This window comes from Orcinus orca, chromosome 2 (genome assembly GCF_937001465.1).
Source record: "Orcinus orca chromosome 2, mOrcOrc1.1, whole genome shotgun sequence".
Taxonomy (NCBI): Eukaryota; Metazoa; Chordata; class Mammalia; order Artiodactyla; family Delphinidae; genus Orcinus; species Orcinus orca.
This window is the reverse complement of record NC_064560.1, coordinates 182,840,791-182,856,345: the sequence shown is the minus strand read 5'-3', so window position 1 is coordinate 182,856,345 and position 15,555 is coordinate 182,840,791. Positions and strand designations below refer to the sequence as shown.

Genomic DNA, 15,555 nt, shown 5'->3' with positions numbered 1-15,555 from the left:
CTCTAGAATGTTGTTTTTTTGTTTTTGTTTTTTTTTCAGTACGCGGGCCTCTCACTGTTGTGGCCTCTCCCGTTGCGGAGCACAGGCTCCGGACGCGCAGGCTCAGCGGCCATGGCTCACGGGCCCAGCCGCTCCGTGGCACGTGGGATCTTCCCAGACCGGGGCACGAACCCGTGTCCCCTGCATCGGCAGGCGGACTCTCAACCACTGCGCCACCAGGGAAGCCCCTAGAATGTTTATTTTTGAAAGGCAAATATTTCTTCTTTACAAATGCAAAGATGACAGCTGAATTCTGGGAGCACACAAATAATTGTAGGGAAATAGCAGAGGCACATGTGACGGGTTGATGTGACATTTCTGAGAAACATCACTTACATTGAAATTTCACTGTTGTACCTCCAGCTCAAGGTTCAATAACCCAAGAGCAAGCAGTGCTGGAGCTCCTATTTTTATACTACTCTCACACTACCAACCACCTCCATCCATTTAAGTTTCACTGTCAGGAAAACAGAAAAGTCAACATTCACTTTTAAGGATCATGGCATTTTATTAATACTCCTTGGAGCATTCAAAATCCATGGCATTTTAAAAAGTACTGTCATAGCTTTCCAGACTAGTCACTTTCAGTGCTTCAGATATCCAGAACATTCCATTTAAAAGGCCCATGTGAACAATGATGGCCATATTGGTAACTCTTCTTTCTGAGGTTCATCTCCACGAGTGTGGAATCCATTATTCATGCTGATGACACCGTAATAACATGCTGCATGATTTTATACTGAGTGAGCAATCCAGCAGCCTAGACTAAGAAAAAGGAATTAAAATTAAAGGTTAATGCCATTTTTTATAGTAGGTTGGCTCTTTTAAAACAGATGTACAGAAAGGTGGCCTCTAAGGTCAGCTATATTTATTAGGTATGGAGACATCAGAAAGTACTCCTCACAATGTCAAGGTGGTACCCGTCTTCCAAGGAAGAAGAGTTGCATGGGGTCTGCATGGCAGCTGGCCTTTCCCATTGGAGCTGCCAGACTGCATGAGTTCTAATGATTTACACTTTAGATACAATTTCATCTTGGATAGGAAGTCAAATTTTAACAGTGTGGGAAAAATATGATAGTAAAATAAAAATGGAGCTCCATTAATGAACAATGCAAATTTCTAAGCAAATGTAAGGTTAGTCACTTCTGTGAAAAGTCTCCAAACTGGTTTCAAGTGAAAGTGTGCGCTTCTATTATTGTTATTAAGAACCAAAGAAATTAATTACCTCTTAGAAATAACCTAGTGGTGTAAAGCAGTACAAGCTGCCCTTATATGAATCAGGAAATGATATCTCTTCTGGTCCATTCAGATTGTTGGCTTCTTTTGATACTATAATATCCATACTTTAAGGTTAAAAAGTAGTAAAGGTGGTATTTGCATATCAACAACTAATCTACCAGAAATTGATGGAGCCATAAGATCTTGTAATATCCAATATACATATTTGGTACAATAAAGGGGAGAAACCCTAAATTGTAATGTTGATTCTCCAAATTTAGTGCCTTTTTCAGAATAAAAAAAAACAACTGTAATATTTGTTAGAGCCTGACAAAATTAGATTGCCACATATGTGAAAAAAATAGTTGCATGCAACAATTTTATTGACTTATATGTATAATATATTTGTTGGTGGGCATAGTCCATTGATTTGTTTGTGCTTTGGATGTTTGCTAAGATAATGAATGGTTTCCATATGCACTAAAAAACTATGTAAAAGATATTGGTTTGCCAGCGAATCAATATTAAGAGAAATATATTGGTCGTGGCTACATTTCCACATTGGTTTAATACATTATCTTGGAACATACTCTGTGTGTGCATGCAACATGCTTATTTCTTTATTAAGTTCATGCTTAAATAAGTGTAATTGTTAGGAACCTTCCATTTCAAAGGCCAGAAACTTGAAATTGAGTTGACTTAGGAGGTTAAATTGCTATCATCATCAGAATATAAACGTGATAAATAAACTTGTGAGAAATCTTATCACAACTATTCAGATGTCTGTAAATTTTATTTCAACACTCAGCATTTGCACAGATTGCAGAAGGCAAAAGAGAGGATTCATCATTTATTAAAACAAATTTCAGGAAGTAAAAATTATTAACATATGAACAAAAAGCAGTACAAATATATATTCAGATCTAATCTACCTAGCAGCAGCATGGAGTAATGAGATGAAGAAAGCCATCTTGGATTTAGGAAGCAAAGACTTGGTTTTCAGTCTTATTACCAACACACTCATGAGTTCTGTCTTCTTTATTGTCATTTACTTAAAGCCATTTCACCTCATTCTCAGTATTAAGATGGTCATTGCTACCTGTCTACACACAGAGCCACTGAAAGGATCAACACTTGCAGAGGAGGTCTGTAAAACTCATGTTCCATATGAAAATTAAATGTTGGTTATGGTACACAGTTCTGACACAAGATTGAATGGGTTCATGGTCCAGATCTGTAACTTACTAGGTGTTTCATTATTTTTAATTTTTATATAGCCTATTGATGTATAATTCACAAACCCTAAAATTCACAGTTTTAAAATGTGCAATTCAGGTGTTTCTTTTAGTATATCCACAGAGTTCTGCAACCATCATCATTATCTAATTTGAGAATATTTCATAACCCCAAAAGAAATCCTGTGTCCATTAACAGCTACTCTCCATCCCTCCCCACCCAAAGACCCTAGAACAAGAATGTCCTATCTATCTCCATGGGTTTTCTTATTGTAGTCATTTCATAACCATACAATATGTGGTCTTTTGTGACTGGCTTTTGTCGTTCAGCAGAATGTTTTCAAAGTTAATTCATGTTGTAGCATGTTTCAGTAAGTCATTCCTTCTTCATTTCCAAATAATACCCAACTATATGGATATACTAAATTCTGGTTATCTATTTACATTCGATAGATATTTGAACTGCTTCCAGTTCTTGGCTACTATGAATAATACTGCTATAGATATTCATATGTGCATGTTTTTGCATGAACATATGTTTTATTTCTATTGGTAATATACATAGGAGTGGAATTGCTGGGTCATATGGAAACTCCATGTATAAAATTTTTTAGGAACTGCCAAAATGTTCCAAAGTTTCTGTACCATTTTAAAATTCCACCATCAATGTATGAGGGTTCAAATTTCTCCACAACACATGTTATTGTCTTTCTCATTTATTTTAGCCATTCTAGTGAATGTGAAGTGATTTTGATTTTCATTTCCCTAGTGACTAATAGTATTGAGCATATTTTTATGTTCTTATAGACCAGTTCTATATCTCCTTTGGAGAGAGGGCTATTCAAATCCTTTGTCCAGTTTTTAATTGGGTTATTTGTCATTTTGTTGTGTAGTTGTAAGAGTTCTTTATATTCTGGATATAAGTCCCTTGTCAGATTTATGATTTGCAAATATTTTCACTTATTTTCTGGGTTGTATTTTCACTTTGTTGCTGGTATGCTTTGGAGCACAAAACAGTTTAATTTTGAAGAAGTCCAACTTATTTAATTTTTTCTTTGTTTTGTTGTATAATATTTAAGAAATCAATGCCTAATCCAAGGTCACAAAAATTATTTTTATTTTTTCTAAGAGTTTTAGGTCTATAATCCATTTTGAGCTAATTTTTGTATCTGAAATGTGGTAAGGGTCCAACTTTATTTTTATGTGGATATCCACTTGTCCCAGCACCATTTTTGTGTGTGTGTGTGGTACGCGGGCCTCTCACTGTTGTGGCCTCTCCCATGGCGGAGAACAGGCTCTGGACGCGCAGGCTCAGCAGCCATGGCTCACGGGCCCAGCCGCTCTGCGACATGTGGGATCTTCCCGGACTGGGGCACGAACCTGTCTCCCCTGCATCAGCAGGTGGACTCTCAACCACTGCACCACCAGGGAAGGCCTCAGCACCATTTTTTGCAAACACTATTCTTACCTAATTGCAATGTCATGGTACCTTTGTCTAAAATCAAGTAACCTTAAATTTTTCCATGATTTCTTTCTGGACTCTCAGTTCTATTCCTTTGATCTATATGTCTGTACTTGCAACTGTACCACTCTGTCTTATTTACTGTATCTTTGAGTAAGCTATGAAATTGGGAAATGTGAATGTTCCAACTTTGTTCTTCTTTTTCAAGATTTTTTTGCTAATCTGCATCCTTTCATTTCCATGTATACTTTAGTATCAGTTTATTAAAAAGGACAACTGAGATTTTGATTTTTTTTTATTTTTGTATAGTCAGTGCTTTTCAATTATGCTTGCTCACAGTAAGCATTCTCAAAGTAATAATTAAATAACTTAATGTACAAGTACACCAAATTCTGATCTAGTATAAGCCCAAATGATAAGTAATATTCCTAAAAACAGTATAATAGTTTTTGAGGATAAAATAATGCATCCTTCTCAAGAATTCTTTCTTTGATTTTATTTATTTGATTTTATTTTTTATTTCTGTTTGCCATGTTACTTGGACTTCTGTGCACACAAAGAAAGCATGATGGTTTCTATATGTGAGATTCTCAAAATATCTGATTTACTGTGACTTTATAAAAGAATGTATTCAAATTACTTAAAGACAATTTATTGGGTGTGTTTGGAGATTTCTTATGGAGATAAGGACAGAGATGTGGTAGCACCTCATAATAGACTGAACTGCACACTGTAAAGCCATCTGAACCCATATTCCTACTCTGTCCATCTCTCTAAATCTATGGTTTCTTTACTCTGCTTCTCCTGGTCCAAATATCCTTCATTTTTTTCTCTTTCTCTCTGAATAAGAGCTTTTTCTACTTTGGAGTGAAGAGGGCTACATGACTTTCCATGGCTTCTTGATTCAACCTCTTAACAGAAATTAATGAGAACCTCAGTATCCAAATTCCAATTTTTTGTGCAAAAAACAAACGTGGTCCAATTTTGATTGGCCACTTCAGTCATCCTCCCCTTAGCCATTCAGTTGTGGCCAGAGATCTCCAAGTTTACATAACATAAACATAGTTGCCATGTTCAGGAAACAAGATATATGTGGCTTGAATTGCACCCCAAAAGAAATTGCAATGTCTATGCCTGTGAATGTATGAAAGGGAAAGGAGAAAGAAAAAAAAAACTAAGAAATATTAAAATAAAGACTATCTTAGTAAAAAAAAAATTTGATGGTTGAGATTGTGAATATTTAAGCAGGGAAAACAGTATATATATTATGTATGTATGTATGTATATATATATATATATATATATATATATATATATAATTGGAGGTTATCATTTGTTCTCCCAAACTTATGGAGAAAGGTATCTACTGAACAAGTTGTAAGTTGAAGGTCCTGAATTTAGTAATTTCAGAATTCAAATGTGAGTTCTTGTACTTATTTCTTGTGTGCCACATTTGATGTTAATTTCTGTATCAGTTTCATTATTTGTAATATTGGCACAATATTAATATCAAGTGCTAGTTGATAAAGGCTGAATGAGAACATGTAAATAGCATCTATAAGTTTATTATAAATAGTATTATATTATAAAGACAATATTAAAATAATCATAATTATTTTAGGATCAGAGCATTTGCCCTCTCATATATTTGGATGTTTAGAGAAATAGTGCTGGTTTGAGCTAGTCTGATGTTTGGGGCCTCAGGGTTTATGTTGCAGTTCTTACAATAAGTAGCTCTGTGGTTTTGGCAAGTCGTGCCATCTTCCCTCAAGTTGACCCATCTGGAAAGAGTAGCTTGATTTAAATTCCTTGAACTATCTCTGGTGTGAGTCCATCTTATTGACATAAACATGAGAGTCCTTGATGATGAAAATCATAACAGCAAAACACAGTTGGTCTGCTCATGACACCATCAAATACAACTTTGCTTCTTTAAAGCAGAGAGAGGATATGGGACATTTACGGGAGAGAACCCATCTTTTAACAGAACATATCCTGTAAGTAAATTAAATCATTCTTGTAGCACAAAGGCAGCCTCAAGCAACTACAAACAGGAGAACCAAGCACTGTTTTCAAATGACATCATATATACTCTGACCTGCTTTCACTTTAAGTGATTTTCAGTGTATGCAAGCAAAGTGTGTAGCTTATTTATTATAAAGCTAAAAGTCCATAAAAGTCCTTCAAATGTTTCAATAAATGTATGAAAAGCTATTTTTCAAAAGGAAAGCCAACCAGAAATTTATTTTTCTTATGGCTTGAAATATGCTTAAATCAAATTTGATTCCATGATCTTCTTACACTCTACAGATACTGTAGTTTTTCTTGACACTTTGATTATTTTATAGAAATATATTCATTTGACTGGGTAAATAACTAGAGTTGGGGAGAAGTAAGTCTAATTTTAAAAGGAATATAAATTTGGAGGTATCACCCCACTCTCCCTAAATTCAAATGAAGTTAATTTAAGGCACATGTAGTCTGTCATGTTCAGAAGATATATTATAATTAATAAAATATTCATTATACTGGGAAGCCAATTACTTTCCTCTAAGGACATGCCATTGGGTTTATCTGAAGTAACAGAAATGCTCAGAGTTAATTGAGTTTGTCTTATGCTAACAAGAAATTGTGTCATAGTACAGAAAGATTTTAGAATACTCAAAGGTCAATCTCTACCATGAAAAAAATATCTGCACATAAATGTTTTATGAGGGATTGCCATAGAATAACATGAAAAAAACCATAATCTGTGCTTAGTCTTCTAACTGGATTTTTTTAAAGTTCTGCATTTTAATTAGGATGGTTTCAGCTGTAGATAACAGAGAAATGGATACAAGCTTTACGAGTACAGGATAATTTAGTGATACATATATTGGAAGTTCAGAGGTGGCTCAAGCCTAGTTTTTGGCTTAATCTAGTGGCCTTTGATCTCCTCTGTTATTGCAAAATTGAGGCAGCATGTTCTGGCTTCTCTACTGCATACTTGGTCATTCAAGGGAAGAGAGAGTTTCTCTTTTGATGGTCTTCTTGTAAGGGCAAAAAATAAAAAAAATGTATTTCCCAAAGTTCCATAATAAAACATAATAAAAATTGTCTGTCTTTGCTTGAATTAGGTCGTATTACTATTTTTGAACCAGACCCTGCAATAAAATTTTAAAAATCAAGAGGTGGTTATTTTAGACATTAATTCCTGAAAAAAAAAATCATTATGGCATAGCATTATGGGGGAGAAGTACCTTCAAAGTATTCTGACCCCTAGAGAGGTCAGGGTCAATATCTCCATAGCACAAGGTCTAAATATTTATATGTGTATGGGAGTGCTGTATGCCTGAATAAAATTAGGAAAAGTTTAGGAATGGGAAAGTGGGAATTTTATTGGGGAGGACACCAACAATGTCCACCATAAACAAATGGTGTGGAAAGATTTGATAAGATAGAAGCACACCAAACTCTAAAGGCTTTGCTCTGTATAACAACAATAAAGATAAAAATATATTTTACCAAAAAATTCCAAACACCAAATTCCATATCTTCTGTATGCCACTTAACCACTGTATATAAAGAAGAGTCCATCTGATGGCTCTAGAACAATTGACCTTTTCAAATAATCAAACTACAACTTGTCCCTACCTTATATGACCCTGTCTAGGTATAAACTAAGAGCTAAAGTTACTCTTCTAGTCAAGCCCTTACCGTTACTTCCCTTCACACATATCATGTTTTTTATACTCTTGCCTCTGTGTTCATGTTATGCCATATCCTCCATATACCTCTCTGCCTATGTAAATTCTAACCATATGTCAAACTAGTCTTTGGCATGAAGACTTTTATATCTACATTACTGATCATTGACAGGTGTCCTTTCTGATCTGCAAAGGCAAGTAGAGTCTAAACTATTACTTACAAAATACATTTATTCAAAAATATTTGTTGTATTAACTGGCAGACACTCTTTTGGATGCCCAGGATAGAGACACAAATTTTCAAAAGGATTTTCTGATATATGTGTAGGTATATTCATGTTTGTATGCTTATATCCTTCTCATATTTCTCAGGTAAGTTTCTCAATTTTCTTAAGTGTTAGAGCTATTTTATAGATTTGTTTCCATTCCCACAATTTACTGTTGATTTTGCCCTAAGAGAAAAGATACTCAGCAACAAGGTAGGAAGCATGAAAAAAATGTTGCAGCTTGATTTTCATGTTTCCATGGCACTGGGAAGGAGAAAAGATGTTATTGAATTACCATGGCCAAGGTAGGACAGTTTCCAGTAATTATGAGAGCTTAGTATGCATTTTAGGAAACTAGAAGCCCTGGTCTTTATAAAATGTTGCCTTAATTTAGACAAGTTGTTGCTGAAAGTGTAAAATTTATTTTGTTTGGTACTCTTTTGTCAGTACCATAAATTTCTGGTGTCTAATTTCATGGTTTTTGGTTAAAGTTGGTGTCTGCCCTTGAATTAACATATCTAATTAACTTCCTTCCCTCCCTGTTATACTGATGTTACCTGTACCAGGAAGCTCTGAATGTTACATATAAACAAGGATAACATGGCTGCCACCCAACTATGTGTATGTTCACACACACACACACACATACACACATATATACACACACAGGCTCTGAACAAACTGTAGGTTACCAATCAACCTGAATTAAAAACTTCAATTTTTCAGAATCTCAGAAAGTTAAAATTATGACTTTGTTTTTTGGTGCTGATCACATATGTTTACTGACCTTAGTACGATCCTTGTAATTAATTGACATCAATTCAAAGATAGCTCATTGAGTCACAAGTTTCCCATATAGAAGGCCACTTTGCTTTCTTTCATCTAGTCCCACCAGCTTCATAAACCATGCTTTTTCATGTTTTATGCTTGAACCCATGAACTTTGGGAAATTGAAAATTCATTTTTGGTATCCCAGTGATACAATATTTATACACAGTGTAAATAATCTATGCCTTTTAAGAATAATTTGGAATATTACAACTGAAACTTTTTCAGCTGCAGCTTAAAGCTGAAATATTTAGGAAAAATGTGACCACTCTAAGGGAAATTTGGATTTTTTAAATCATTTCCAAAACATGTGGTGAGCTGGTGTTATATTGGAAATGAATTTAATCTAAACATGCTATGGTTTATGAACACTGTCAAAGCCAAACACAGCATAATGAAACTTCATTTTAATGTACTCCCATTTAATATTTTCTAACATTTACCATTTGTTTATGAGATTTATATAGCACCCATTATCCAAATAGCTCAAGACATTGTTCAAAGAATATTAAACCAAGACCCTTCATATAAAACTCCTGAAAAAAAAAATAGGGCAATGGAAGAAAAACCTTGAGAAACCACGTGCACAGAAAGGAAATCTCAGCCAGAACCTGTGAGGCAATTTGTCTCCATAAAATGCTTTTTTGTACTATATCTCTGAACAATGATGTTTCACTCTAACTGGATTATGAACTTTAAGTAGCTCTGATTCACTTTGAGTTCTTAGATAAAGTCCGTTGATTTCAAGTGCATTTGTAAAAAAATCACTTGTGACATTAGAAAGAAAATGTGGCATCTAAAACCTGGAGATTCTTAATTTTTTAAGTCATATTTAAAACTACTTTTAAGGATGAGTTTTAATACTTGGAACCAGTTCTTAAGCTGTAATGTCTTAAATTTACGTGGATGATGTTTTCATTCTTTGAGGATACACACAAAGGAAACAACAGCAACTAAATATTCTTAATGGCACTCAGCACAGTTTCACTTATATTCTCCCACTATATGGGTATTCACCTATTGATATAAAAACATATCGTTTTAGAAAAGGGTAAAATTTTAGGCTTTAGTACAACTCCTTCATTTTGAAAATGAACATATTGAGACCCAGAGATTCTGATAATTTGTCCAAGGTCACTGTCTCAGTTTCTTACAGAGCTGGAGCTAGATTGATTCCTAGTTTAATCATTTTTCTTCTTTAGAACTGTGCTTTTTATAAATTGATCTGATTTTGGTAATAGCATTTCCAAGCGACTGAGGGTGGAAGTATTTCTTGAGCTCATATTGTTTATCGAAACTTGACCATCTCAGTTTTCCAAGTCTCACTCATTGTGCTAAGCTTTGCCTTTCAATGTGGGCCATAATGTGACCAGCCTTATTTGCCATACTTTCCTGATGCTGTTGTACAGAGGACTGGATAGGAAGACTTAAATTTCATGCGGTTTGTCTTTTTTCCTTTGAACAGGAATTCACCTATGATGTCTTAGAGAAGAAGCAGCATAAGTCAATGCCTACCACTCACTGATAGAGATGTTTTTCACACCTCTGTGCTCTGCCATGGACCTTGGCAATTAATTATCCAATCCAACCATTGTATTTTACTGCAGAGGACCAGAGATGTTAAGTGTCTTTCTCAAGGTGACAATCCTTGTTAACAAGCACTCTTGAATCTCTAGTATTTTTTGTGTTTTTCACCTGGAAAATACTTTCGAAATTAGGTAAGAAAATGGACTGGAAATCTGGTCTCTCCGACACCAGAGCTTAACTCTGTGACTTAACTGTTTGATCTCGATCTGGTTAATTAAGCACATTAAGGTTCAGTTAATACATCTGTAAAATTGAAATTATAGTAATACCTATCTAATAGAGTATGGTGAAGATTTATTGATAGCATTTTCATGAGGCTAATTTTCATGATTCTGCGGCAGTTCCATCAGTTAACACACACACACGCACACACACACACACACACACACACACACACACACACCTTTAATTAATACCATTGTATCATTCTCCACTCTCCTAGCCACAGCAATATTTCCAGGGAATTATTGCAAAAACTTCAGGTAAAATCATTTGAGAGAGAAAATTCTAGTGTTATACTAATTGAACATGTTCTGCCCCAAATCTTCAAATCCATTGCTTTTATTTTTTTTCTTAGATTTATGTTTTCTTTTTTTTTTTTTTTAGATGTATATTTTCAAGTCTTCCTCATCCAGCTGCATTACAGCCTTAAGGACAAAATTGATCAGGTGGGAAGTACACTAAGATAGCTAACATAGTCACTATTTTGGTAACTGAAATGAAAAACCAAAAATAGAACTGCTGTACATGCTCTGGTAGAGGAATAATATGTGGAAAGTAGCAAGTATAATCAATCCCAAATAGAAGATAATCCCAAAGTCTTTCCTGGTCTCTATGATGCAATACAAAATAATTCCATATGGTTAAGATTATATTTTTCTTTTGTTCATTTATTTTGAGCATAAATTACACATTTGCTTTCCTTATTTTGTTGTCTTTATCTCGAGATGGGACATTTTGTTCTTATTTCAGCCCTCACTTCTAAATCATTTAACTAGGAACAACTGAAGTGTTCAGGCCAGTTAAATTTCTCCCAGATTCCAATTCATTTTCAGGAAATACATAAATGGCTGCTGTTAATACATTGACATAAGAATATAAAGAAATTTTAGTTGTCTCTCTATACCTGTTGCTTCCTAGTTCATGTAAATGTTACTGAATTTTTTTTTAAAAATCCTGCTGCCTGTCACTCTGGCAGGAAGTTTATGATGTTGGGACACTGGTCTCACAGAGTTATGAGCAGCACATCATTAATTGTGGGTGCTTTGATTTCACTTGCTTAATCACTGGAATTTGCCTGTTCTGGGTATGGGATACCCAACCACCCAGCCTCTGTTACCTTGACATGATGCAATGATGATGTGGACCTTGACCCGCTTTTACTCTTTGACCCTTAACCTGGTCTCATGGTTCTCAAGGGTCTATTCCTCCCAGAGCCCTGTCCTTTTCCCTTGAATTTAATCTTTTCCCACTGCACGTTACCAAGACTGTTTACCTCTGGGTACAGTGACATGCTTTATGCTTTGTGACAATCTTGCCGTAATTTTGTTAATCAACAAATGACAGACCAGAAAATGGGCAATGACTCCCCTTTTGTGGGGGAGAGTGAGCAGTTGCTTTTTCTATCTTCTTTATCACTCCCTTGCTCAAACTAGCACCCACTCAGTGTCTCTGGCTAGCACATTGATATAGTGTTACAGCATTTGAAAATGTCCACTTAAAGACTAGGGTGGTCAGCCATAGGCATTGAAGCAAATATAAAAGGAGTGTAGTAATTCCTCCACAAATTACCAGCTTTATGCCAATCAAATTAAACATTCCAGCATGGAATGTCCATGAGTTTACTAATAAAGTATAAGCATTTATGAGGATAAATGCTTTGGCTTTATGCATAACATTTTGAAGAGAAGAAGACTGGCCATGTCAAAATTATGGAGATAGGCAAGTGACCTATTTCCCATCTCCTCTTTCTTTACCCTCTGAAAGGACCCCTTTCTTCCTGTCTCACCCACTTACTCTCTTGTTTGTCAGTACTGTACTATCAAAGTGTGGATGACTCCAAAGTTATTAACTTTTAATATTAGTTGTAACATTTCCAATATTAATTGTTATAGATTGGTTAACTGATTTAAATTTATTATTAATTACATTTAGTTTTATATCCCATATTCCAATTAGAATGATGGCTGTTATTATTAGAGCTGCCTGGGAGTTTCATTATTTTTTTCCTCCAAGAATTGCTGAGTAGAAGAGCAAGTGCCAACCTGCTAACAAGTTCTGGAAGAAGTGCTGGGAAGCTCTAGCCTCTTGTCCTATACCCCTACCCAAAGCCCTTTATTGGAGCAAAGAAACTGAAAACCTAGTCATAACTTTCCTGATGGGCAGCAATAAGGTATATTGTAATTATGTAGGTTAAACATGAGGGTTGGAAAATTATTAATATTATTTGAAAAGTAAATGTAAGGTTAATTATCATAAATGCCAGTCACATATCACTAATTTCTAGTTATTATGCAGATGAATATATATCAAAATGAGAACATGATGTTAAATGTGTGTGTGGAGAGAGAGAATGAGAGAGAGAGAGTTTTACTTATACCATTAAACTCTATTTGTTAATTTTGAGTCTTATAGAATCATTAGGAACTCACACTTTTCAAAAACAAAGAACAGAGGAAACAGTTGAATTATTCTCCTAGTAATAAGGACAATGTGTAATGATTAAAAGTTTACTTAAGGGACTTCCCTGGTAGCAGAGTGGTTAAGAATCCACCTGCCAATGCAGGTGACACGGGTTTGATCCCTAGTCTGGGAATATCCCACAGGCCACAGAGCAACTAAGCCCGTGTGCCACAACTACTGAGCCTGCACTCTAGGGCTCATGAGCCACAACTGCTGAGCCCACGTGCCGCAACTACTGAAGCCCGCGTCTAGAGCCTGTGCACCGCAAAGAAGAGTAGCCCCGGCTCGCCATGCCACAACTAGAGAAAGCCCACGCACAACAACGAAGACCCAATGCAGCCCCCCTAAAAAAAATTTACTTTAGAGTGTTTGATAAAAGCTCTGATATGAAAATAACAGAAGTCCAAAAATATATATGAATATATTTCTTAATTTACAGTACATCATATTAAACAAGAAACATTCTGTTTTTGAGTGGTGGTCTTTTTAAATGATACATAAAGAAAAAATTTAAAATAACTTCATCCTGATGGAGAATCAACAAAAATATGCTTTGCAGCCTCTGGAAAATAATTTACTCAGTGAATTCAGAGAGAAAATAGCTTCCTGAATTCTAATATCTAGAATGAATCTCTCAGTGTGTCTCTTTCCCTAAAAACTTAACATTACATTCATCTATATTAAATAAGTTTTTAAAAAATTATATGTTTAAAACTTTTGCAAAATAATACTTCAACTATTTGCCATCATCTCAATGCTCTCATTATACAATTAAATACTAAACATGCTATGACAGATTGCATTATACTATTAATTCAGAGGTTAAGAATACATTAAGGATTTGAAACTCTACAATTTTAATTCTTATTTATTTGTGGTTTACTTTGATCTTTTGTAAATATCAAGGTTATGGCAAATAATGACTGTACTTACCAACTACCTTCTCTATTGTAAAACTTCCTTGGTTGTGACATCCATACAAGCCCACATTCTACACACAATTCTTTCCAATGCCAGTCTCATTACCAAAACAGGTAACTAAATTTATCATTTTTATGCTAGCATAAATTCTACATATTGCTGAATTAAATGCAGTACTGCAGTGTCCCTTGATATTAATTTCTACCTACATATTTTAGAGGGATACAAGGCTTGGCTTGATGACGACACAGTATGAAACCAAAAGAAGGAGGACCTGTGCTTCCAGATTAGCTGCTACTCACCTAATGCATTTTCAACATCTTCAGAGGCATACATCATCTTCCTCAATATCTGAAGTAGTATTTTTATAATTACACTTTGAATCATTGTTAAAGGAGCATATGAATTCCATTGTTTCTTGATTAAAACAGAAAGACAATGTTCAGATGTATTATTCCTTCTGTTAAACCACAGGTCATGAATCTACAGCAAAGACCTACTCTGAGTATGCAATTCAAGCAACTTCAGTGTACAGTGTGGAATACTAAATATCACATTTACTTCAAAATCCATTGTTCTATTGTGAGATCTGTGTAACGTACAGAAACACAACAAGAGTTAGATTTTTTGCAAATGCTGCCTTGTGCTGCAACATTTCAAGATAGTTCAGTAGAAGTCATCTGCCTGCAGAACAAGCATGATTTCAGTTTTGATTTCCCTGGTGGTGGTAATTATCTGGATATTCCCTTTGGGTACTAACATTACAAAGACAACCCATCAATCCTTAAAAGTTATCTTCTATAGAAAATAGCTAGCTATGATTAGAACAACTCAGTTCTGTTTATGTCTTAGAAAGGAAGAAAATCCATGAATAATTATGTCAGTATGGAATAATAAATGGCTATAAAACTAGGAGTGCCAAGACAAGAAGAAGCAAGAGGGTGAAATTCAAGAGAAGACAAAACGAGGAACGCTTGTGGTGGGATTAAGGTTTCTGGTCCACAGTAAATGGTGCACACATGCCTTTTGTTGACATAGAATGGCTGTAAATCAGAAACCAGGAAGGGTAGTTTCTCCTGGAAGATACTTCTACTGCAGCAATTAAGAGATCAGAAATAAGGAGAAATCTCAGAGAAACACGAATTGAAGAGGGAGTGATGGGTGAGTAGGAAACAGCTGTATTATAGCAGACCCGGGAAACCTTGAAACTTCCCGAACGAGGAAATTCTCTCTCTCCATCAGGATTCTTCGTGATGCTTAGTGTAGAATTACTTTTCAGTTGGGACTAGTCTTGAACTTGGAAGAGGAAACAAGTAAATTGTAGCTTCTTACTGACTGAATGTGCAACAATTATAAAAGGAAGTAAAAGGAAATCAGAACTGAGGCATGAAATAATGCCTAAATATTTGTGGTTAAAATTTTAATAAAGTTATATTGACACCTTTTTTTTACCATATTTATTAACTATTTTGTTATTCATTAATTCTCCCATTAAAGTTTTTACTGATTATAGAACTGGGTCAAAGTTTTGCTATGTATGTATAGTATCTGAATTATCTTAGTAATGCACTTTTTATTACAAACAGTATTCTGCTAACTTGAGTTTTAGTTCCACTTTTGTCAATTGTAGG

The 15,555-nt window shown here is 34.9% G+C and overlaps 1 long non-coding RNA gene across 1 annotated transcript in view; it reads right to left on the bottom strand.

Moving 5' to 3' along the window:
• Window positions 1-15,555, bottom strand: part of LOC125963425 (uncharacterized) — a 399,575-nt gene that overhangs the window by 161,729 nt on the left and 222,291 nt on the right. The gene's annotated exons all lie outside the window — the stretch shown is intronic.